The 27,598-nt window shown below is 32.7% G+C and overlaps 1 protein-coding gene and 1 long non-coding RNA gene across 2 annotated transcripts in view; both read right to left on the reverse strand.

Moving 5' to 3' along the window:
• LOC127698474 (monocarboxylate transporter 12-B-like) overlaps positions 1 to 27,598 on the reverse strand; it is a 267,985-nt gene that overhangs the window by 16,781 nt on the left and 223,606 nt on the right. The gene's annotated exons all lie outside the window — the stretch shown is intronic.
• LOC127698522 (uncharacterized) lies at positions 18,464 to 26,705 on the reverse strand. Its single transcript, XR_007980854.1, has 3 exons — positions 26,111 to 26,705; positions 22,063 to 22,101; positions 18,464 to 18,817 (listed from the first exon to the last, which is right to left on the reverse strand). It is a non-coding gene; the product is annotated as an uncharacterized LOC127698522 (long non-coding RNA).

Genomic DNA, 27,598 nt, shown 5'->3' on the forward strand with positions numbered 1-27,598 from the left:
ACATGTTTTACTGCCGTGTTTGTTATGTTTTGATAAACAATTTTTAATAGCTATACAAGTTACAATGTATGTGTTGGATATTATCTTTTTTGGACGTCAAAGCGATTTAACAATTGCGGTTGTCCAATTTTTTCAATAAGTATCTTTTAACTTTTATCTTGTCTAAAATTATATTTTAGAACGAATGCATGATCAACTTTAAATAGTTGTGCAATTACAAAACATAGACAAAATGCACGGACTCGATTATATGTATAAGAATTGCGTATGTATTTTAGTCTAGACACCATCTAATTAACCATCGAGGTGACCGCCGAAGACTGCCGACGGTCTTATAACCCGATATAAACATAAACATAGATATAAATAGATAGCGAACTCGTGCACTTGGATTTTTCTAGGTCTCTTTGATTTCATATTATAGGTTTACAAAATATGTTAGTAATCGTTTTTACCTGTATAAGAATGGGTTTTGTAGATCGAATCCGTCAACCAAATGGTTTACCCTTGTTTCACTTCCAATGTTGACATTCTTTTCTTTTTAATAGCTGAACACGCCTAGTTCATGCGTAATTTACCCCATCTCTAGCTAAGGGGTTCAATTGAAGTTCACATGAATACGGATTAAATGAGGTCGAATTAATCACTTGCAACTGAATATCCATTAGCGATGTTTATTTGCTTATTTTGGCAAAACTGAACCAAAATGGCTGGTTAAAGCGAATTATTATATCACTATTTCACTTTTATTAATGATTGAACGAAAAAAAAATCACATTTTATTTTTTCCTATATCTCGTAGGTAATGCCATTTAAAGGTAAATGATTCAGTAGTATTAACAACATAAGTATTACGGTTGTCCACACTGTTACGAGAATACCTCTATATGCTAGGGCTATGACAGGCAATCGGCTCTCTGCACTAGTTATTCATTGTTAATTGTTTCCCTCCTTAGAGAAAAATAACTCGTACAAATGATATTACAAGAAGATCGTTTCAAGAGATTTCCCAACATATCTTTTTTAGCCAGTATATATATTGCATAAATAGATATGGGTTACATACGTGAATTTTTCTCTAACAGAAAATCCGTTTGTAACTATACTTTTTTTTAACGTTTTGACAGGTTGGCTAAGTTGTTTTACATTGCAGAACTGTCGACTCGGCCTTTGTATCCTTCAATTTAACCACGAACATACGACACAAGTGAGGTGATTTTGGCTTGATAGTTTATGGATGCCAGAACCAGGTTCTGTCACTTATTAATCTATAAACTTACTAAATTATAAAAATGTTCACTCAATACGATTTTTTATTGTAAGATCAAAACATGACATTTCAGATGAATCAAATACATTGCCATTCTTCCAACACTTTCGCACGAATCTTCTTCCGTCTCTTAATCTCAATTTATTAAAGAAATCTAAAAATCAACAAGATGAACTGTTCTGCAAAGGAACACAAACTTTTATTTGAAATTAAGACTAAGTTTCTACACATGATGTTGAATAAAAAGACAAATCGACAAATTTTGAAATAATTTCGGTTCTAAACAAATCTTTCCAAATTTAAGATGACAGAGACATCAAAACATGGAGACAAAACAAAACAAAACAGAAGAGCATCTTATTCCATACCTTTTTTTATTTATTTTCAAATTTATTTTATTTTCGGTCCAATATGATTTATCTTTAGCCAATTTGGAATTCTGAAACTCTATCGCTGCAATCTACAAACAATACGCATGCATTCGTTTAATAACAATTATAAAACAAATATTTAGAGAAAATTTAGTAAAATTGGTTTAACTACTTATTGGCTATGCATGTGTCATTTATAGTTAAAACGATTCAATCTGTGAGGAGTCAGAATGTTTCAGGATAGGGTGGATGCGGTGGGTTTAAGCTAGAACATTAAAATGCAGCTTTGGTTTAAAGGCTGTCAGGGTTCATATTCGTGTTGTATTCAATTAATTATGATTTAATTCACGTTAAGTTATCTATCCGTCTACCTAATCAACTATCGATGGTGACGTCGCTGTTGACCATTTACTCACTATAAAGATTCGTGGTTACTTGTTATACCAGCCTGTGATTGTCCGTGACTTGTCTCTGGATATCTATATTTCATTGTTAAATTTGTGTTGTTGGAACGCTGTCTCATTGAACTGACGCAATATATATATAATACTTAATGAATAGGGTGCAGGATAAATAAGCAATCTATTTAAGTGTTGGTAGTGAAAAACATCGAAAAACGACGATTTATAAATTGATTTATATGCAAAGAATTTCTCTGGCAACAAAAGATATACGGATTGGGATACGAATAAAGATTCTTTAATTTTTTATTTTATGTAAATTCTATACAAATATTAAACTGTTTTAAGAATTTCATTAAATGATAGTTTAGCTAGTATTTATTTTCAGTTATATTTCAACGTGACAAACTTGCAAAATTTCAAAATAAATCTGTGACATAACACATTTACTCTTCCTTGGACTCAACTGCTTAAATGACTTCTTGTTACAACTTGTTTCATAATGATAGCGCCCACATTACTAATGTATCCATGATTTTCCATTTCTTTATGATGAGAGTCAAATCCAGAAAAAGAGATTTCGACTCGCGAAATTCATAAAGTGGTATTTTTATTTACTAGTACTTTGGATCGATACCTCTGCTGGTTAGTCATCGAGGGTATTATCCATTAGTCAACGCTTCGGCACTTACATAGATTTATCAAATTTTATGCTGATTAATTATAAAATAGACATATTCTACAAAGGAATTGCCCGTTTGATTAACCAAAATTTTGTTCGCAGTGAAAGAGGGATTACGGAAATACTGTGACACTGTTTACTCGCGTAGTGGCATTAAACATGTGGACTCTTAAGAACCCAAAAGAATTTCTGGAAAATTTGAAATCTCGGTCATTTTCTGGAATAAATTTTATCAAAACCATTCGATTTTTCCACTTTTTACACCACCATACCACATGGAAAATCAAAAACTCGTCTTAAAGAAATAATTTACAATGATTGTCAATTTGTCAATATAACGGAACTATAAGCAAATGACATACAAATGGGAGGTTTCGCTAGCTATTAATACAGGTTTTACCCACCATTTTCTTTTGAGAATGCCTGTACCAAGTTAGAAATATGATAGCTGTTTTCACTTGTTCCAATGATTGATAGTGTTTGACTTTGTCAGTTTGTCGGGTGTACGACAAACAGTAGAAAGGGCTTTTAAACACCTAAAAGGTCGTTTTCGCAGACTTAGAGATGTACCATTGCATGACCATGAAGAAATTTGCAAAGAAATCTATGCTTGTTGCGTCCTACACAACATGTGTGTTCTTAATGAAGATGATGTGGAAGAATATATAGATGATGATGAAGATGAGCCAAATCACTATCAAAATGTATATCGAAATGGACATACAGGTGTTCTTAGACATTTACGTCTTGTAAATGTACCGTAAATGAATAAATGTAAGTAAAGTTAAGATACTTCTTGTATCCATTTGTTGGGAATAAAACTTTTTCAATGCATTTATTACATTTATTGCTGTAATTAATTATGGTTGGCAAAATATAAAATGTACATCTCCTAAATTTGATTTATTGTTGTTTTATACTTGCTGGACAAATTAGCTATATTTTTGTGACAGACATGAAGTGTAGTATGAGGACCACATAAGAACCAATGCTGGCAAATTTGGTTGCCCAGTAGTTTTAGAGATTTTTCAAAAAATTTATCGATGGACGAGAGATGCAAAACAAAATAAACAAGTGTGGAAACAAACCAGCGTGGATAGTGTCCAACATTTTTGGAGTACTGCATGGCAATACATAGCCCCCTACCAGTAGAACATTCATAGTACCCAAACAAATTCGAAATTGATCTGTAACTTGTCATATTAAAACTGTATACCAAATATCAAATCAATATCTTCAAGCGTTACAAAAATAATGCGAAAAATTGATTACTTGCATGCATTTTCTAATTCCAAGGATCATAACTCTGCAAAAAGTCATGAGATCGGAACAAAAGTCAAACTTGATCTGTAACTTGCAACTTTTCACGATAAAACTATAATCAAATCAATAGCTTTAAGCATGACAAAAAAAAACTATTCAGAAAAACTGATTACTTGCATGAAGTTCAAGGACCATAGCTCTTTAAAAAATCATCAGACCAGAAAAAAAATTTAAGCTTGATCTGTACCTTGTCATGGTTAAACTATATACCAAAGATCAAATCAATATCTTTAATCGTGACGACAAAAGGTGTGAAAAACGGATTACTTGCATTAATTTTCTAAGTCCAAGGGATATAACTCTGCAAAATATTATCAAACCGGAACAAAATTCAAACTTGATCTGTAACTTGTCATAGTTAAACTATATACCAAATATCAAATCAATATCTTCAAGCGTGACAAAATAAAGTGGAAAACTGATTTGCCGGACTGACGGATGGACAGACAGACGAACGGACAGGGTGCAAACCTAAAGTCTACTTCAGTTTCACCTGTAGGAAACTAAAAGTTACCAACATGGACCCCCTAAAAACCTGAAGAAGTGCATCATCGATTGTAACATCTCCTGCCTGCTATTATACTCACAAGGTGATTCAGTTAAAATTAGTTTTGGTGGTGGTTGATTCCCTGTAAAAATCCCTCGTTTATTCAATGAAAATATAATCACATGATCATAAATCAGTGTCATCACCCAAGACCTATTTCACAGTGAAACACACCAGCAAGAGTGATGTTAAATTATACCCAAGAATAAGTCGAAAAGACAAACTGTTGAACAGAAAAACCAGGGAACAAAGGTTAAGGGAGGGTTGTTGCCTTCAAACTAGTCTAACCCCGCACCGAAAACTAAAACACATGAACCCCACGAACTCCAGTAGGGCAAGCAGTTTCTGCTCTGTATACGGCACCCATGGTGAAGTCAATCAAGGTCACCTATCAAGCTGGTTAAGTCGAGAAGTGAATTAAAGGGGAAAAGGCCAAAAAAAAAAAAAAAAAAAAAATCAGCAATGATTTCATTTATGAAATTTAACAATCAGTATGTTCTGTAACATAATAAAACATAAATGTAAAATTAATTCTGAAATAAAAAAAAACACACTTGTGTAAACAGTAAGAGTGGGTATTACAATTGAACAGACAATATATTTGTCAATGAATAAACTAAAATATTTACCTATTAAATAACAATTAACATATAAAACAATTTCTACCTGAAATCAACAAAATAAAACCACAATTCAACATATTTGAAATATCAACAGCATTTGACAAGACACAGCTTTATTTGTCATCCTGTTTCACCTCTTGTGCATACAAGTCCAACAACTTTTCAAATCTTTGCATTTTTTCATTAAGAAATTCTTCCATTTTACTGGTAAATTCAGTTGTATGCTTTTCTAATATTTCTACAATGTCTGTTGATTTTCTTTTTTCACCTTTGCCTTTTTGATCTGATTTTTAACAAGTCTTTTCTTCTAAACTTTCTTGTGTTGCTTGTTTAGTTTTATTTCTTTTTCACATGAGACTAAGTCTATAACAAATGCATGTTTGATACTTGCCTTTGTTCCAAACATCTGATTAAAGGCCTCTTTTTGCCTAAAATATTTGGCTTCATAACCAGATCCTCTCGCTCCTGCTGAATCTATAACTTCCTTCCAACGTTTTTTCAAGTTATAATATTTGTTCATGGCTTGAGTAGGTGAAATTGTACATTTTAAGCTACTTCTCAATTCTTTGGCAATTTCAATCCATCAAGAGTGATGATTCTTAATTTTCATAAATTCGTCATTTCTCTCATGGCGGATATGAACAAGAATATCTTCTTGTCTTTCATTCCATGTGTGAACTCCTTTATTAGGGGGTGTACTACCTACACACCTGGACGTTGTAGTCTCTTGATTCCCGAGTGAAGATGTCTCTCTGCTTGTGGATTATGTGCTTCTTGTGTTCTTTGACGATGTACTCTCTACATTCCTAGTGGTTGTACTTTCTACATTTCTTGATAGTGTATTTGTTATGCGGGAAAGAGGGGGCATGACAGACTAAGGCAGTTGCCTCCCCTCTTCCGCTGAAAGTTTTATTTGTCGCTCTGCGGTTTACATATCTGTGTTCACTATTTTAGCTACGACAATTTGGGGGACTGTCGTTCGCGTTCTTTCGAGGCCTCCTGGTGAATAAAACAAAGATGTCTATATATGTTTATTTCGAGTCCAACCATAAGAGTCAACTAATCAAAATACATTGATATGAAATAAGAGTTTGATTCTTAAAATGAACTTGAATTAACAATTATCAAAATACTTTATTAATTAATTAAAATAGTTTATCATGATATTTATGGTAACTTTAATAAAGAAAGATTTCTATTATAAAATTGTTACATTAAAACATTATTAAGGGAACGTTTAATTTCTCATTAAACAAAATTTATAAGTTTACGAACCTGGTGAATAAAACAAAGATTTCTATATATGTTTATTTCGAGTCCAACCATAAGAGTAATGTTTGGTACCTCAGGGTTTCATATTTTAAACCCTAAGAATACGATGATGACTGGAAGTGTTTAACGACCTTGACTGGATGTACATCCCTCGCACGGTCGGCTCGGTGCCCGACGGCGTTTGGTGAGCATTATAATATTTTCTGCAGTGGGTCAGGAACAGGTGGAAGACGCCATTTTGATAGGTCGCCATCTTGGTTTTGCTGAGTTGTTTTTGGTTTGTTTACTATTTTGTTGTTTCTTTACAGTCGAAACTCCACAACGGCTGTTTTCAGGGACAGGTTGATCAGCTGGGCAGCCCACTAACCACGACGATGTGTTGTTGGTAGATGAATCATTGACTCTGTAGTAGATGACTGCAACCTGCACGAAGCTAAATACACATAACCCTCGGACGTCTGGGCAGCATGTGACACTCACCCATCCACAATGGGTTTCAGAGTGTCGCTAACGCGGGTCTACTTGCAAGGTAACATCATATGCTAGTTTGTCGTTTAACCATCTGGGCAGCGTAACATGTTGTAACGAACGGGTAATAAGGAGCTGATCCAGCACGTCCTTTCAGCTGTAAGGACTGAGACGTGACTGTGATTGGATTCGAATGATGACAACCTAAGAATACGTGCTGATTGGACTCGTTTTATTCAATAATCAAAATGCTTTTTAGAATAATTAATTTTATAAGAACAGTTTCTATTGGTTAAATCTCTTTTAGCAAATTCATATTTTTACATAATTTGGGGTTACTATTTTGAATTACTTAATACCTAGTTTTTGTGACCATTAGGGAAATCCGATTATTTGGTTAGATAGAATTCTAGGTGAACAACAGAAAAAAATTAGATATATTTGCTAAAGGAAATACTTCTAAGAGTTTAAGCTGTCAAACCTTATTTATATTCTAAGTGCCAAATAGGAAGAATTTCACATCAAATACTTATATATCAAAAGTTACATAACATTATAGACTTTCTTATTATATTTTTTATACAAAAACCTTTATAGAGGAATTAGTTATTTTCTACAATTACATGGAAGATTCACTTAATTTTATATGAAATATTAGAATTTATTTCTTTAAATATTTTACCTCAATTTACCATCATTATATATTCTCTGTATTGCATGCTGTTGTATTCTCCATAAGCCTAGATGTAATCTCTTCATTCGGGTTGATAATGCTGTGTCAGTTGTCTCCTGAGATGAAATAAGTTCATTTACTAAAAGTTCCTTAACTGATGAATCTACAAAAAAATAATTATAGTCATCATGTCTATACTTACAGAATATTGATAGTTCCTTTCATGACAAATCCCAAAATATATAGTTCAGGGTTAGGTTTTATATATAAGGCCATCACACAAAATTACCTGCCTCCCTTTTTCTGACAATAAATGATAAAATTCTGATTTCTATCTCCTTTCTTTGATTTACTAATCTTGACAAAATATGGTAAAATTAAAAATGTTGCCACCCAATTTCATAAAAATTAGTGTTAATGTAAGATTCATCATTCAATGAATTAAATCATTATTCCAGTATTGATGTTAACCCAATTTTGATTTCTACATTGTGACAATTTGAAAGTTCAACTTGATATAATTCAGGGAAAAATAAATGGACATGTGCATATCTACATATATATTCCAGTATGCAAAATGTTATGAGTTTCTGATGAAGCATATTGGAGAAGTCGTGTTGACAAAATGCATGGTGAATTGTCTCAAAATTTAAAAGTACAACTGGGCAGAACTCTATGAAAAATTGATGGACAACATAATCATTAATACAGCAGCGTGTACTTGTCATTATCTAAAGTTACACCAAGTTTTTATTTTTATAAATATGACAAAATATGTGGAAGTTTGCTTGGGATCTCAATACTTATAAGAGTGATAAATATAAAAAGTACACCCTTCAAACATACGTTTGGATCCCTAATTCTAAAATGGTTGGATGGGATGGTAAAACCTCTTTGCCTGATCTACATGTAATGTATATATATTTCAATAAAAATCTTCAGTTCTACATAAATGTTACCTGGTTTATTTGCACAAATCTCACAAGTAACGTCTTTCACTTCGCCTGTCAGTAGTAGTTCAACCAAATCAATGTAGGAATCACTTCACTCTGGATGAAAACTAAGTTTACAATGATTGCAGCGCAAAAAGATTCTGTAAAGAAAATAAATATTTTAGGTCAAATGGTGAAAAATATATTCTTGTATGTGACAACAAAACAAATCAAATGAAATAAAAGGCGATATATATAGTTTGAACAAATCATCCAATAATCTATAATTTCTGTCTTAAGCAGCCAGCAATGAATCTATCATGCATGTCTGTTAATAGATTTAAAGGGAAAATATTGAAAATAGCAAGTTGGGAAACACTAGTCAGTGTACAATGTATCAGGAGTATAACCCAAATGAGAAATATCTCATACACAAAAACAGAGATTAAAAGAGCCCATTGATATCTTCTTTTTACCTATAATTCCAATCAACAAATACTATGGTATTGCCTATTCTTTCCTGTACTTCCAATATTTTTATTGATCCGTTTTTTTTCTGGAGACTGATGACAAATAAAGCAATCAACAAAAGCAAAACAAAGCAAACCTTAGTGGCAGACACATATTTGAATAAATACAAAAAATAGCTCAGCTTGTTGCTGTCTAGGTCATGTACGTAATAGGTTGATAAGAGAACAACCTTTTGATTCTGAGGTTTGGGGGGGGGGGGGGGGGGTGCTGCATTTCTTTCAAATAAATACCGTGGCCTCTGAAAATCTAAAAAATAAACACCTTAGCCTATTCAGGACTGAAAACAAAAAAATAAATATTCTGGCCTTCCAAATGCTAACACTGCTTAGAAAGAAAATAAATATCTTTTCCTCTATCAACTTCAAAAAATAAATAAAATAATTTGGCCCACAAACAATTGGAAATAAATATTCTAAACCTCAAAAATTTGCCACCCATTCTCAGAATCTTTCAATTAAATGATCTCCCCCTAAGTAATGGGTTGTTGGAATAATGGCTGGGAGAAATTGGTTATCAAAATGACCAAAATTTCTGTATGAAGGCTTGTTAGTAAAAAAAACACTGAAGATTTGCATCCCCCACACACACACGAACCCATTTTCGTAATCAGCGATTACCCAAACCTTCAATACCAACAAGCATATACTTTCAATGCTTGAGGAGATGATTTGTGCACACATATTTTAAAATGCTCCCGACGCAAGCTTGGTTTATGTGGGAAAATATCACAAAAACATTTTTCTCGCAAAAATATGAGATATATTACAGCTTATTTCTTGTATAGCAATTTACCATTCATATTCTTCAATAAAAATAAATTCAAAATAATCAGTATTTCACTTTTTTAAGTATTGCCTCACCTCACGACGCCATGTTTTTACAGGACGAACCCTCGATTTGGAATGGTGGAACCGTAGTAGAGTTTTGACGTCACTCTGGTTGGACCAAGGACAGTTCGATCTTTCTTTGGTACAACTATAGTAACTGCAGTTGGTGATCGAACTAGGCCTCAATATCAGTCAACTTTTAAAAATGAGCAATTGAAATATGTTACAGGCATCCATTTCTTAAAAAAATTCGTAAGGTTCCGCGGAACCCAGTGTCTCGCCTACTTTTGCTGTTAGTCGCAGGCTCAACAAAAATGGGGAAAAATTATTTAAAATTTTCCTCTAGATACTATCTTTTGGTTGTAAGAAGCTTCTGTCCAAGTTTGGTAAAAATCCAGGATGGTTTATGAATCTAATAACTGTTTTAAAAACTTTAACTGCAGACTGTATGTAATGTTAAATGTTTTAAAAACTTTAACTGCAGACTGTATGTAATGTTAACTGGAAGAAAAACTAAAATTGAGAATGGAAATGGGGAATGTGTCAAAGAGACAACAACCCGACCACAGAACAGACAACAGCAGAAGGCCACCAACAGGTCTTCAATGCAGCGAGAAATTCCCGCACCCGGAGGCGTCCTTCAGCTGGCCCCTAAACAAATATATATACTAGTTCAGTGATAATGAACGCCATACTAAACTCCAAATTGTACACAAGAAACTAAAATTAAAAATAATACAAGACTAACAAAGGCTAGAGGCTCCTGACTTGGGACAGGCGCAAAAATGCGGCGGGGTTAAACATGTTTATGAGATCTCAACCCTCCCCCTATACCTCTAGCCAATGTAGAAAAGTAAACGCATAACAATACGCACATTAAAATTCAGTTCAAGAGAAGTCCGAGTCTGATGTCAGAAGATGTAACCAAAGAAAATAAACAAAATGACAATAATACATAAATAACAACAGACTACTAGCAGTTAACTGACATGCCAGCTCCAGACTTCAATTAAACTGATTGAAAGATTATGTCTTCATCATATGAATATCAGGCACAATCCTTCCCGTTAGGGGTTTAGTATCATACCATCATAACATATATGAGAAGAACATAACCCGTGTCATGCCAACAACTGGTTTTTAAATAAATGTGTTTAGTGCAGATGCAAAGACCCTATAAGTGAATCAATATCAACGCCAAAATATGCAATCTTTAATGACCTGACAACAGTATCGTAACTATATCCCTTCTTAATAAGTCTATTTAAAGGTTTTGTTAGTTTCAGAGGTGAATACTGACATTTTTGTGCTTTATAAAGAATATTTCCATAAAAAATTGGATGTGAAATACCTGAACGTATAAGAAGTCTGCATGTTGAGCTATATTTACGAATGATGTCCTTATACCGATGATAAAATTTAGTAAATGTTTTGACTAGTTTGTGATATCGAAAACCCTGGTGTAATAATTTTTCAGTAATACATACATTTCTAAGTCCATTTATAAGTAATATACGGAAAAACAGGAAATACATTTTTACAAATTTCCTTCTAGATACTAGTTTTTGATCATAAACAAGCTTCTGTCCAAGTTTTGTACAAATCCAGGATAGTTTAAGAAAGTTATTAATTTTTTTAAAACTTTAACCACAGAGTGAATGTAATGTTAACTGGCAGGAAAACTAAGTCCATTTATAAGTAAAATACGGATAAACAGGATTTTTTTTTAAAATTTACTTCTGGATACTATCTTATGATCATAACCAAGCTTCTGTCCAAGTTTGGTACAAATCCAGGATAGTTTAAGAAAGTTATTAAAATTTCAAAAACTTTAACCACAGAGTGAATATTTTATTACGACGCCGACGACGGAATGTAGGACCGCTATGTCTCGCTTTTGCGACAAAAGTCGCAAGCTCGACAAAAATGATTAGTAAGCATGAACCATTGTCAAATTGTTCTATATATTTCGAGAAATAAAACAAAACATCAGTTATTCGATTTTTACGGATGTGAATTTAAGCATGGGTGCATTTTGGTTACTCCTCATAACAGAATCATAGATCGTTTTGTGGTCGGTTCAAAGCCATTTTTCTATGATTCAATAAGGTTTCAAAATTAAATAAGTGGAACTATATAGTAAATAAAGATATATCTACAAAATAAACACAGAATGGAAACTATTGTCTGGATCATAAATAAACGTAGGTGAAAAAACTGTCAAAATAGGTGCAATTTGGGTACCTCACTTTACAACTATGCCGAACTTTGATGTTATACAACAGGGTCATAAAACTATTAGACTTTATAAAACGTCACCCGTGTCTGAGCAGAAAGTTGATGAAACAGGGTTATGTCAAAGAACGTCTCGTCCTTTTTCTAAAAATGTTCATCGGAATATACCAAGACCTTGTTAATAAATATTCCGTGTCAACTTCACAAATAATACATGATGGTCTTGAAGTATAGATAGCCATGTGAAAACCTTGGAAGGTTCAGTTTTTCTTTAGACTGATAAAAACTGCATACCAGAGTTAAGGTTGACTTTGGTTCTAACATTTTATACATGGTTGGTTTTTAATAATTGTAAGATTTTGAATTTTTTTTGCAAACCTTTTATTCATACATTTTTGGGTCATTAGATCAGCCAATCAAACGTTTGCTATATAAACAAGCATTGTCGTGTATTAACCAGTAATACAAAACTTAAAATAGCTGCTGCACTGCTGGAATTTGGATGATTACGGCTGTATCCCTATTTTTGACATTTTTACCTATTATGTATTGTTTGTTTTGTTCACACAGTGTTGTCAATATAATGGATTTCATGCGACTGTCATACAAGTGAGAGGTTAAGCTAGCTATAAAACCAGGTTTAATCCACCATTTTCTACATAATGAAATGCCTGTACCAAGTCAGGAATATGACAGTTGTTTTCCATTCGTTTGATGTGTTTGAGATTTGAATTTTGTAATTTGATAAGGGACTTTCCCTTTTGAATTTTTTTGGAGTTCGGTAATTTTGTTATTTTACTTTTTTCTAGATACTGACGTTGTTTATCGTCTTTATTACGTGTTATAGTGTTCTTTTATTTGTCTTTGTAAACTATTAACCTTTACTGTTTATTCCATTTTTGGTAATATCCTTTAGGCGTGGCTCGGTACTTATGCATCCCGCAACTGTGTTATTGTGCTATGGTAATTTTTTATATTCTTGTTTTTCATTTTTGCTTATGTGCTTTGTCTAAGTGCCATTTTGTTTTTCTTTGTTGACATATATAAAAATTAGGAGATGTGGTATGATTGCCAATGAGACAACTTTCGACCAAAGTTTAAAAGAAGTGGATGTAAGCAATTATAGGCAACCGTACGGCCTTCAACAATGAGAAAAACCCATACCGTATAGTCGGCTATAAAAGGCCTCGACATGAAAAATATGAAATAATCAATTGAGAAAACTAAGGACCTTATTTATAATAAAACATTTACGAAAAACAAATATGACAGACATGAACGAACGACAACCACTGAACTACAGGCTCTTGACTTGGGACGGGCACATAAAGAATGTGGGGGGGTTAAACATATATAAAAATATTTGTTTGTTTTTATAGTGATGAGATTAAAACACAATGTTGACTGCTGACCCCTATTTTTGACATTTTTACCTATTATGTATGTTTTTTTTTTCAATATAATCGAATTCTATGCGACTGTCATACAAGTGAGAGGCTTAGCTAGCTATAAAATTAGGTTTAATCCACCATTTTCTACATAAGGAAATGCCTGTGCCAAGTCAGGAATATGACTGTTGTTTTCCATTCTTTTATTTGTCATTGTACATTACTAACCTTTACTGTTTAGTCCATTTTTGATAATATCCTTTTGGCGTGGCTCGGTACTTATACATCCCGCCATTGTGTTAATGTGCTATATAAAAATAAGGGGATGAGGTATGATTGCCAATGAGACAACAATTCACCAAAGTTCAAATGAAGTGGATGCAAGCAATTATAGACAACCGTACTGCCTTCAACAATGAGAAAACCCATACCGTATAGTCGGCTATAAAAAGCCCCGACATGAAAAATATGAAAAAATTCAATTGAGAAAACTAACGGCCTAATTTATAACAACACAATTTACAAAAAACAAATATGACAGACATGAACCAACGACAACCATTGAACTACAGGCTCCTGGCTTGGGACGGGCACATAGAGAATGTGACGGGGTTAAACATATATAAAAAATATTTGTTTGTTTTATAGTGATTAAGATTACAACACAATGTTAACTAATGTACCCTTATTTTTGACATTTTTATTATTTAACATTGCCATATAAGCGGGAGGTTTGGCTAGCCATAAAACCAGGTTCAACCCACCATTTTTTCTTAAAATGTACTGTACCAAGTCAGGAATACGGCAGCTGTTATCAAATAGTTTGTTTCTATGTATGTTGGCGTTTGTTTTTGTTGCACTTCAGTGTTTATGTTGTTCCTTTGTTTTCCTCTTATAGTTAATGTGTTTCCCTCGGTTTTAGTTTGTAACCCGGATTTGTTTTCTCTCAATCGATTTATGACTTTTAAACAGCGGTATACTACTGTTGCCTTTATTTACCTTTTATGTCTGTTTGTTTTGTTCACTTATTGTTGTTAATATAATGGAATTTTATTGCGACTGTCATACAAAGGTTTAATCCGCCATTTTCTACATAAAGAAATGCCTGTACCAAGTCAGGAATATGACAGTTGTTTTCCATTCGTTTGATGTGTTTGAGCTTTCGATTTTGCCATTTGATCCATAAGGGACTTTCCGTTTTGAATTTTCTTTGGAGTTCAGTATATTTGTTATTTTACTTTTTACAATGTCGTTAACAATATTACAATGTCACGAATGTCGTTCAAACATCAGCTCTTTAAACGTTATCCAATATAAACCCAGTGGTAGTGACAGAATGGTGTCAGCGTGTTAGTTACAAGAGTATTGAAAATCCCAAAGCAAAGACCATCCATTCTCTATTTTTGAAATATTTAATGACATGTTGGCACGCGTCCAAATCATAACTGTATGCGGGTATGTAATTGTGAACAACGGTAGTAAGATCACACGAATGTTTAATAAAATGCTTCGCTGAGCGCAGCTTGATACGACCGCTGAGGTCGAACCCTGAACAGTTGGGGCAAGTATGGACGCAACATTTAAGCTTAAAACAGCTCTGAATTTGGATTGTGATTGAATATTTCACACAGCATACCATCTCTGAATTTAGATTCTGAGCAAATATGTAATAACAGCATAGTTTCTGACACAGAAGGAATGTGGTATAAGTTCTAACTGAGTGTTAATTCACATTGCTATAAGACGTGTCTCGGTATTTGTTTATCCAGCGTTCATGTATTTATTTACGAAGTTTTATCTTTAATTCTGATCGGATATTGTTTTGTGTCTTATCGTTTGTAGTTGTGATTCTATCTTTTATTTTCTATTCGTATGTAAAAGTAAAGATACTTAATCAACCAGGTAATTTGTATGATTTTAGTTTAAAGCAACTATGTGCACCGGATTTATTTGTTTTACAGTTTGATTTGGAAGAAAGGCCGACATAGTTAGTTGCACTATTACTAACACAATTCTATATTAATATTCTTGTAATTGTTATAAAATACAAGTAATAACATAATTAGAAATATTCAATTTTTAGAATTTACCTGTGACGTTACTTTTTGTGGCGTTGATCCATTCGTGTTACATACACACACTTCGTAATTCTATTAAGCTGTCTTTGTGTTATGTCCTAAATTATTTTAGTTATTCGTTGTTATTCTGTGGTTAACATGTCGAAATGTTCTATTATATTATTTATTTATGTATTTCTCTGTCTTTTGGTGTTTTTGGATTTATTTGTACTCTGTTCCCGTCATGTAATGTTGTCATTTTAGCGGTATATTTAACATTGCCATAAAGCGCGGAGGTTTGGCTAGCCACAAAACTAGGTTCAACCCACCATTTTTTCTTAAAATGTCCTGTACCAAGTCAGGAATATGGCAGTTGTTATTTAATAGTTCGTTTCTATGAATGTTGCATTGTTGTTTGTTTTTTGTTGCACTTCTGTGTTCTGATATTTCGTTGTTTTCCTCTTATAGTTGATGTGTTTCCCTCGGTTTTAGTTTTTAACCTTGATTTGTTTTCTCTCAATCGATTTATGACTTTTGAACAGCGGTATACTACTGTTGCCTTTATTTATGGAACCTTGTGCTAAAATTGAATAGAAATCTATACATTTCTCCTCAATTTATTGCCTGCAAACCAGAAAAAATAGTTGTTTTCGCCCCCTTTTCGACCCCTTATTATTAAACGATATGGGTCATAACCCTCAAAAAATCATTCTAAACTTTCCTAATGAAGTATGGAACCTTGTGGTAAAATTTCATAGAAATCTATACTTTCATACACCAGTTATTGTCCTGAAACATGAAAAATGCTTGTTTTTGGCCCCTAATTCTTAAACAGCCACGACACTAAGCCCCCAAATAAATCCCAACCTTCCTATTGTGGTATGGAACCTTGTCCTAATATTTAATAAAGATCCATACACTTATATTCAAGTTATTGTCTGTGAACCTGACAAAAAATTGTTTTTGTTAGACCCTTTTGGTCCCTAATTCCTAAACAGCTATAACAATAACCCCCAAAATTAATCCCAACCTTCCTATTGTGGTGTGTAACCTTGTGTTAAAATTTTGACTAAAGAAATATGTCTTATACTCAAGTTATTGTATTAAAAACACAAATAACTGTTTTTGGCCCCTTTCTGGCCCCTAATTACAAAACAGCTAAGACAATAACCCCCAAAATCAATCCCAACTCTCTTATTGTGGTATGGAACCTTGTACTAAATTTTCTTACACATCCATACACTTACACTAAAGTTATTGACTGCGAACCAATTTATTTTCCATGAACCAGTAAAACTGACCTTTTCTGGCCCCTAATTACAAAACCGCAAGGACAATAGCCCCTTAAAACCATCCCAACCATCCTTTACTGGTATGAAACCTTGTGCTAAAATTTCATAGAGATCCATGATCTTATACTCAAGTTATTGTCTGCGAACCAAAATGTCTTCAGACGCAGACGCAGACAACACCACAACATAATACTACCTGCGGTCGTATAAAAAATCAAAAAGGGTTGACTGGGATATTAAAATAGTCATCCGCTGAACTTCTCCCATCCGACAATAAAATCCTTGAAAAAAGTTAGGGCGTCTTCTGTCTGTTCGGGATGTTTAACAACGTTGCTTCGTCCAATGTTAGAATGTATAAATCAAGAAAAAAGATTTCCATCATGATTTATGTTCAATTTATTAAATACTGAAAATGCATGAATACTATCTAATTTATATTTGACAGTGTCATAATATGGCTGTGTTTGGATATACGCCAGAGGTGGCCTATGGTTATCCATAGGTACCTTTGGTTTGATATTCTATATATCAAAATATCAAACCATGGGTACCCAAAGATACCTATGGGTAACCATAGGCTGCCTTAGGCGTATATCCAAACACAGCCTATACCAACCAATATACCAACAGAAAAATATCTGCTGTTTACAAATATTTTCACTATCGGTTTTCTATATATATATATATATATACTTTAATCAAAAGCAATCAGATAGTGTTTTAAATATATCGTTGTTAAACCAATCTTAATAGATATTAATTCAAGGTAAAGGTCATGTTATGTCGTATTTACAAATGCTAAGTGTGGCTGTGTTTGGATATACGCCAGAGGTGGCCTATGGTTATCCATAGGTACCTTTGGTTTGATATTCTATATATCAAAATATCAAACCATTGGTACCTAAAGATACCTATGGGTAACCATAGGCTGTCTTAGGCGTATATACAAACACAGCCTGTGTTTTGTTCAAGAATTAAATGACAAAGTACAATGATAAAAATTGTCTTTTTTTTTGTATAATTGAAACTGTTAAAGATATGAAACATTATAAAATGGTCAAAAAGAATTCCCGTATTGAATAACAAACAATTAAATTTAAAAAAATCATATTGATCTCTTACGTTCTGTCAAGTCAAAATCACTATGGCTGTGTTTGGATATACGCATAAGGCGGTCTATGGTTACCCATCAGTACCTTTAAGTACCAATGGTTTGATATTTCATATATCAAAATATCAAACCATGGGTACTCAAAGATACCTATGGATAACCATAGACTGCCTTATGCGTATATACAAACACAGCCTAAGACGGGAAGCAATGAATGTAAATCTATCGGGTCTAAAAGGAAGTATTGATAACATGTGTACATTGAAATTGGATAGGTGTGGTAAACAAACAGTGTATTATTAAAAGCGAAATCCAGTACTTATATATTCAGTTATTTACACTAAGTGACATAATTTTTTTTAAATATTTTGTCTTTTATCATGACTCAAGATAATTATGAAAACTGTTTCGATAGAGCAACTGCACCATTTCATAAGTTTCAATGACTATAAAATCAATAGAATGTGAAATACAATAAAATTATTTTTTTCTGGCATAACACATTGGACTATTTTCATCGGCAATACTATACATTGTACACAAACATAACTGTCCAGAATTAAAGATCATTTGAATTGTTCCTGTTAAAAGTACAACACGTGTTTCTTCATTAGTCTTCATATTTGACAACTTAGTGCACTTTTCATTAACGTCTATTCAAGGAACACACATCTGTAATTCTAGTCTGCTTTTTAATTGTCACACTGGTATTCGGATTCTGGAGGACAAAACTGCCTTGCTCTGACATACGGTCATGATATATTTCCATTTTTCTGAGTAATAACGTATTTAACACGACACTTTAGTTTAACCTCTAAAAGACAAAAATAAAGACAAAGAAATGATAAATCTGCTATTAAATTGAGTAACAATAACACATGTAAGGATGTTGGAAAGAAGGAATTACACCGGAGTTGAACTCCTGTTTTTGTGGGGTTCGTGTTATTCAATCTTTAGTTTTCTGCATGGTGTCTAGTGGAAGTCGGTTTCCAGTGTTTTTTTGTTTCTTCTTTTTGTTGTTGTTATTTCTATGTCTACTTCAACTTATTAATGTGGTTTTTTTTTCTTGGTATTTTCTTACTCTTTCTTGTAACAACGATGACAGATCATAAATAGTGTCCATGCAATATCCCTTATTTTCCCCATTAAAAGAAAAAATCTCTCTCTCTCTCTCTCTCTCTCTCTCTCTCTCTCTCTCTCTCTCTCGCAACAACGATATACAACAAAGCCAAGAGACTATAAGGGGAATTTTCCTTGGAGTTCGTTATTTTTGTTATTTTATTTTTTGTTTCAAGTTTAAAATCATTGACGAACAATACAAGAAAAACCGAAAAAAAATAACTTGTAGTAATTGTATATAAAGTTTTAGGAAGAGTATGAAATTATAGCTTACCGAAATATTGAATTTGTTCGGTAAAATGATATTTTCATTACCAGCCGCCTGCATAATTTTATAAATTACCACGCCTCCTATAGATAAAACCAGTAAAATGATTACAATGATCATAATTAACATAAACCAAACATATTTCCCTGGCGTGGTTTTATCACTAGAATTATTAGAATCTAAAAGTACGACGCAATCTTTTTTATCTTTCATAGTCACTCGTAGATGGTATTCGACTAATGTATTCTGATCAATCAAATCCCAAATTTTTATGTGAATGGCTTAATCTCACAGTTTTATATTAATAATATAAGTCACTATCAACATTTCAAAAATTTTCAGCGAACCCGTAGCAATATTTTTAGAACTGTTGTAAACACATAGAACCATTCTGTATAGTGCATATGAAATTCTATGTTAAAATATAGCGTCTTATGTCAGTATATTAATCAGCCCTGCTACGCATTTAAAGGACAGTCACGATTTAAATCTATTTTGATATTTTTTTTAATTTTGAATTATTGTTGAAAAGATAAGTGAATCATTAGATTAAGTGAACTCTTCGTAATAAATAAGAGATTATTAACTCTTATGTTTTTGTTATAATTATTATTGTCTATATTTTGGGAATCGTCTGATGAAACTATTCCCAACAAAAGGTCGTAGTGTGTTAAAGTGGTATCTTGCAATAACACGTTAAAAATAGAATTGATTTAATCACTGATTCAAATACATATGGCATATTCATAATTAACAGAAATAATATAATCTTAAATTCAGAAATCTATTTATGATGAAAAATGAAAACATTACGTTATAAATTTCATGCGTCCGAAGCGCTTTTCTAGATTTATCTTCATCAGGAACGTTCAAAGCCGAATATTTGAAAGCCAAGGATGTATAAGACCCAACAGTTGAAGAGCCATATCACCAAAATGGACCTAAAAACAGCCAAAGATAAGTATTGTTTCCCAATAAATTGAGTTTGTCACTTTAAAAAAAACAACTTTTAAATGATGTTAAAAAGATTTTTTTTTCCACTCGAAGCAAGGATTTTGATAGTCATAGTATAAAAGTCCTTGCTTCAAGTCTAACTTTTGGTGAAGTGTTTTTTCATGTACTAGCTTAATCAATTAGCATGATTAGATTTACTTAATATCTTAAATATTACAAGAACGAAGATCCCAATGAGTCAAACATCCAAGATTTGAACCTTCAATTCTAATTATTTTTTATTTCAATGTGTTTTCTTCATTAATTTTTTCTCTTGAATAGCATTACCCATGTTTTCAGTCGAATTTGGAAGCTGATGCAGAAATATAACTAAAGTAACAACGGGAACTAAGATTACACTATTAACACTTTTCATTATATCAAATTCCAATGGAAACCTACCCTTGCATATCTATCATTAATGTTCCCCATCTGCACGGACCACAGCCTTATAAAGACATTTTGATTTTAAATTTGATTTTTATTGTTTCAAGTAAAAATATTTTATGAATATATCTGCTTTTATATATCAATCAACTTTGCTGTTACTCATATGCTTTGTTCCATTGATTTCATTATGGACATTGCGCATTTGTTAATAGGAAACTTTTTTCAAAGAAGCGTAGTATAACTAAGAGGCTACAGTGGTTTACATTCGTTTTGAAAATACGCAACCCATATAAAAAATAAAATAAAAAAATTACACGAAGTACTAGGAAGCAGAATTGGGTGCGTCGACAGGGCACATTTTATCAACCGCAAATCAAATCATTACTCTATATATATATCACGGTAGGTATAAGTCAATTTCAATGTTACAATTTCATGCTGGCAAATACAAATTAAGGTATGAAAAGATATCATGAACTCCAAACGGAACAAGATCTGGTGCGTCTAAATGGTAACCAGTCCATTTTATGGGCAGGCCCGATATTCGAACACCCAATAGTGAGACACCTTAATACTCCTACGCCCGCATATTTAGACGAATGATCTAAATAGAAAGACATTTGGAACAGAATATCTGAAAAGGAAACACGTAATCAAGATATGTGTGTAAAGAAGTTTTGATAGTAGGCATCTCATCCTGTCAACACATTGTATTATAGACAATGACTCGTTGGCCATGTGGCTCACACAATATTTGAGTTAGTTGCTTTGCTTTAATTGTTCAATTACTCAATAACGATACCATCCATCTTAAAATCAAAAACGTAAAAGAATAAAGACCCAAAATGAGGCTGTACTGCTTTCACGACAATGTATGTGATGGTTGCTTTAGTGCATACGACGAATACTTGAATAATGTAGCTGAACTAGAACGAATGAATGATTATCTCCGATTTTATAGAATTTTGTACGGGTGAGCTAAAATGTAACAATAATGCAATAATTTGAAGTAGAACACGAGTCACGTTTGTCTATATGTACACGAAAATTTGAAAAATAATTATGGTAAAACTTAAACTCTTTGAACACTAAAAGACAGTGGGAAACTGGTTAAAATTATCTCTGTTCCAAATACACTTTTAAATCGTTGACGCGTTCATTGTAAGGAATCTATTGACTCTTAGTCACCAAAAGTGACAAATCATGGAAATAATTCCTTACTTCAAATGTTATGATAACAGTCAAGTTGACTATTTAACGTACAGTATATCTAGTTTTTTTTTGCTTACCTAAACTGTGTTCATATGTGCACTTTGAGTGACATTTTTCTGAAATGAAATCAAAACACAAGAATAATTTGTTTTGGAATTATATTGTGACGAAATGTTTGATCAAAATGTGATTGTATGGGTATAAAACGTTACGTGATACATTCTTCGTCTTGGAGAACCAATTTTTCCGTATAGATCTATGAGGTTGAGTTAAATATTATAAATGTGGGAACATATAGCCAAAGTCACATATCTCCTTTGAAAATGAAATTTAAAATGAGAATGGAAATGGGGAATGTGTCAAAGAGACAACAACCCGACCATAGAGTAGACAACAGCCGAAGGCCACCAATGGGTCTTCAATGCAGCGAGAAACTCCCACACCCGGAGGCGTCCTTCAGCTGGCCCCTAAACAAATATGTATACTAGTTCAGTGATAATGGACGTCATACTAAACTCCAAATTATACACAAGAAACTAAAATTAAAAATGATACAAGACTAACAAAGGCCAGAGGCTTGTTTACTAACGTATTAACTTTTTTGAAAATTCGGGGATTTAATGCACTTTGGCTTCTGTCCAGTATTTTATTTGGCATTTCGACGGTTTTGCTCGAAAGTATCAGAACATTTGCTAATAACTATAAGTTAAAATCAGGCATATGATTGTATGAACTCAGAAAAACGGTTAAAAAAAGGTACGTCGACACAGTCATGGTAAATAATTACTGTTTTGCGTGCATTACACGCTTAGAGCACAAATTCAGTACTGTACAATAGAAGACCATTGAATTTAAAGAAACCATTAATGTATGACCATTTAAAACGAACTAGATATCATTGAGATGGGAGCCATCTCTGTGGGCCCGCTGTGAATAATGTGTTGTCAAAAATTTGTATCTTTATCATTGGACATGGGGTTGTCAACTAAAACCAAAGTTTTTGACCTTGACCTTTGACCTAGGAAGTTGTACATAAATTATGACACACCCTCTGGTGTTGGTTTATATACATGTCAAGTATTAACTTTGAAATCATAACGGTTCTCAAGATATAGAGCGGGCACGATCTTTACCATAGGACATGGGGTTGTCAACTAAAACCAAAGTTTTTGACCTTGACCTTTGACCTAGGAAGTTGTACATACATTATAACACACCCTCTGGTGTTGGTTAATATACATGTCAAGTATAAACTTTGAAATCATAACGGTTCTCTAGATATAGAGCGGACACAATTTGTTACGGACGGACGGACGGACGGACGGATGGACAGACGGACGGACAGACTGATCACTATAGGGCGTCCGCCATTCGGCGGGCCCTAATAATAACAGCAAGAACCAGAAGAAAAGAACTATGAAATCAACACACACATTGTTTGATAATACTTCAAAAATTGTCTCCATTTCATTCGACTCACTTTTATCACTTTTGATAAATACTATCATAGCTGTTTGGATGCTTATGCAGCAAATTAGATAGGTTTAGAAAAATAAACATTGGTAATTACTTTTTTCAACATTCATCTGATCACCGACAACCAAAAGTGGCCTTTTAACTTTTAAAATGAATAAACGTTTTTATTTTACAGTTTGTCTACGTTTGTCGAACCTGTAAAAGTGGTAGTGTTATTTCCCGACATGAAATGAAAAATTAATCATACCTGGGGGCTACTGTGTGGAGGATCTATCTCAATATTGTTTATACTAATTAATATCTTGTGAATTAGTAGCGCGCACAGAACTAAAAACACCACTGATATTAAAATTAAGATCAAACATGTCTTTTTGCCAAATAAATTTCTTGCAACAGTCACTGAACTATTCCTTTTGTAAACGCTTTACAGTGGCGGGAGATTCTATATCCAGAGTAATATCCTTTTGTGATTTGTTATGATCACTTCCATGAAAACGTAGGTTTTGATTTGACGTCACAAGCGGTTGTTCTTGTCCACTTTCCTTGATTAGCTGTTCTAAAATAGGATCATTTGGAACAACATTCACATTTGATGACCACTGCCTTCTCATGATTATATCATTTTATAATGTTATCAATAAGTGTTGAACTACACATTCAGATAACATATTAGTGTAAAATCAGTTCAAATAAATATCAGTTTATCAATTATTTTCCTATTTTATCAAAATGACATTGTCACCTTAGGAGGGAAAAACATAAACGAAACAAATGCAGTATATACTCGTTATCTTATTAAGTGCCAACTGCTACTATTAAAATTTGATACAAATATTGTATTTTCGCATACAATAACATAATCATATTTTAAACATACATGTCTTTGGTACATATGCATGACCTATACATAAAAGATGGAGCACAAAATGGTACGTACTTTGGATTCATTATTCTTCGTTGGATACCAATTTTCGTGAATTTCGTGGGTACAGGGGAACCACAAATTTAAATGTTCAAAGATGTGTAAATTTTCTATAGAAATTTCTGCACATTTTGGCAAAACCACGAAATCGAATATCCACGAAAATGCAAGTTTTCCTCAATCCTAGAAAATTGGTACCCACGAAAATAAATGAATCCACAGTATTAAATTCCCAAAGATATTAAACAAGAATGTATGCGATAAACAAAATCAACCATATGGCCAGCAAGTAATAAATTAGAGAAGATTCTAAATATATTTTATACTGTACTTAAAGGGGCATTAGCTACGAGAAAAAGAAAAAAATAATATATGATTTTTTTTTTGTTCCATCATTAATGAATGTGAAATAGTAATATAATAATTTGCTTAGAGCAGCCAGTTTGGTTCAGTTTTGTCAAAATAAGCAAAGAAACATCACTAATGAATTATTCACTTGCAAGTGAATAATTCGACCTCATTGAATCCGTATTCATGTGAACTTCAATTGAATCCCTTATCTAGAGTTGGGTTACGCATGAACTAGGTGTGTTTAGCTATTAAAAAGAAAAGAATGTCAACATTGGAAGTAAAACAAGGGTAAACCATTTGGTTGACTGATTCGATTTACAAAAACTCATTGCTATACAGGTAAAAACGATTATTAACATGTTTTTAAACCTATAAGATGAAATCAAACAGACCTAGAAAAGTTCGCTATCTATTTATATCTTTTTTTAATGTTTATATCGGGTTATATGACCGTCGGCAGTCTTCGTAGGTCACCTCGATGGTTAATTAGATGGCGTCTAAACTAAAATACACACCAAATGCTGATACATATTATCGAGTCCGTGCATCGTAAATTGTTTATTTTAGACTTTTTAATATTTGGATATACGTTTTAGTATGTTCTAAATAAAATATGAGAATTTGAGTCAAATCGGTGAACATAAATTTGTCACCTAATGCCCTTTAAATAAATGAAATCATTACAAGTACAAATAAACGCACTGGTTGGCCGCTAGTCCCAGAGGGAACCGTCCTTTCAGTAGCACTAGCATAATTTAAATGATGCATTTCATGTTATCATATTAGTATATTGTTTAAAATTTCGAAACGTTGTATATGTCAAATATTCAGATCATTAAAAGGTTGACAGAGTATTTTCCGTTTTCAGTATTTAAAAAAAAAAAGAAAAACGTGACAAAATATATTGAAAAACTGTCAGGATGCGTACTGAATGTATAATAATGTAAAGAACACAGTCATATAAATATATGATTTTTAAAATCAGACATATCAGACAAAATTTTACACTTGTTCCATTTTTCCGTATCAATAATATACAATTACTGTCTTTTGATGAGGTAAATATGTGGTCAGTTTTTCAAAAGTCAATTAAACCACATATTTACCGAAACAAAAGACAGTAATTGTTTTATTCCATATTCCGAGAGAGTACCGAGAGAATTTGTTTGTAATGGCAATTATTTACCAAAACCAATTGTACATCAAACGTTTTACCAAAATAATACACGTAAAAGCACGCGACGTTTTGCGCGTTGAATATACTTTTTCCGCAGGTGAATATGCTTATTTATTCAAAATCCGATTCATATAGAAAAACCTGCTAAAGTTCGATCAATATGGAATAACACATTTTATTTTCATTAGAGAGTTCTTACCTTTGATTGGTTGTGGCCTTCATGAACATGACTATCTGTTTTCATAGTATAAAGTACATATACAAAGAGTATTAACAGAATCACACATATCAACGATGGGAGAATTACATATTTGATAATCCATTTTTTGGTAGAATGAAAACTTTCTTTGTCTATCTGTCCGGTGCCTTTTGTTAGTAATAAATCACTTCCTGTTGCACTATGATCTGGAGATGAATCGTCTTCAACCAGTTTGTTCAATTGATCTGAACTATCTCTGTGGGTTTCAAAAATCTCACCCTCGTGTAGTGGTTCCGGTTTCGAATCATCTGCTGGGATGTTGATTTTTACAGTTGAACTGTCTGTAATAGACCTCCGTCTCATATTCTAAGGAATGACTTCTTCCACAATGTTATTTAATGTCATATATTGTAAACTGTCAATCTGACTGTAATAATTCGACTGTGCATATATTTGTTAAGTATATTGAAATTTAAAAAAAAGACGTAAATATTATTCTTACTTGTACATTTGTAGCCAACGAATCTGATTTAATTTACAAAATGCATATCACATGCAAAGAAAAGTCTATGTTAGAATGTTTACCTGGTTATTTATTGATAGATGAATACAGTAAGGTTTTTTTTAAAACTTTTTAAAGGTAAATGGCTATACATTTATACAACTGACCTATTTAATTTTCGTTACCGAACTTCATGCTTCATAGTTTTGCATATATTTATAAGTTTAAAACCAAAATCTTATATATTTCAACAAACATTATAGGACTAAATAGCCATTTCACACAAAATGAAACAGTAAAATGGTTTTGACGAAAAAACGCTATTATTCTTAAAAAGCAAGAAAACAATCGGCAGATAAAATATACGATTCTCATTTTTATCGGGTTTTTGTTTACATTGATTTTATAAACCCGCCCCAGACGGGCCGTATTTGCCATCTTTTCCGTCAGTCCAATTGCCTGCATTCACACATTGTACAGAAGCTAGTGAATGTTTTGATCAAATTTCATGAAAGTTTAACGGAATATTTGAACTGGCGAAAGAAAAGTCATTTCAATCTATTTTTTGCACTAGTCGATCGAGAGTTAAGGGACTTGAACCATCAGATTTAAGGCTATTTTTCACATTTAATGCACCATCTTTTTTTTGCTTGAACTGATTGACTTGAAGCTATGCGATGTTGTTTGGATTGGTAAAAGTTAGCTCCTTTTAGATTTTTGTAACTTTCTGGTTTTGTCTTTTTAGAAAACTCTTCACATGTCGCGTAATACTCAAGTACTCTTGGATAAGTTTATTAAAACATAACTTTGTTCACATGTTCCAAACTAGCTACATTCCGTTTAACTTTTATATATTTGCAGAAAAAGTTGTTATTTTCAGTCATAAAGGTCTTTATTATTGTCATTTTCCAAATTTTTATTTTCTTATTTTCCAAATTTTTGTTTTCATACTTTACTGGTCAGAAGGTGTGCAGTTTGTAAAGAAC

This window comes from Mytilus californianus, unplaced genomic scaffold, assembly GCF_021869535.1.
Source record: "Mytilus californianus isolate M0D057914Y unplaced genomic scaffold, xbMytCali1.0.p SCAF_4, whole genome shotgun sequence".
Taxonomy (NCBI): Eukaryota; Metazoa; Mollusca; class Bivalvia; order Mytilida; family Mytilidae; genus Mytilus; species Mytilus californianus.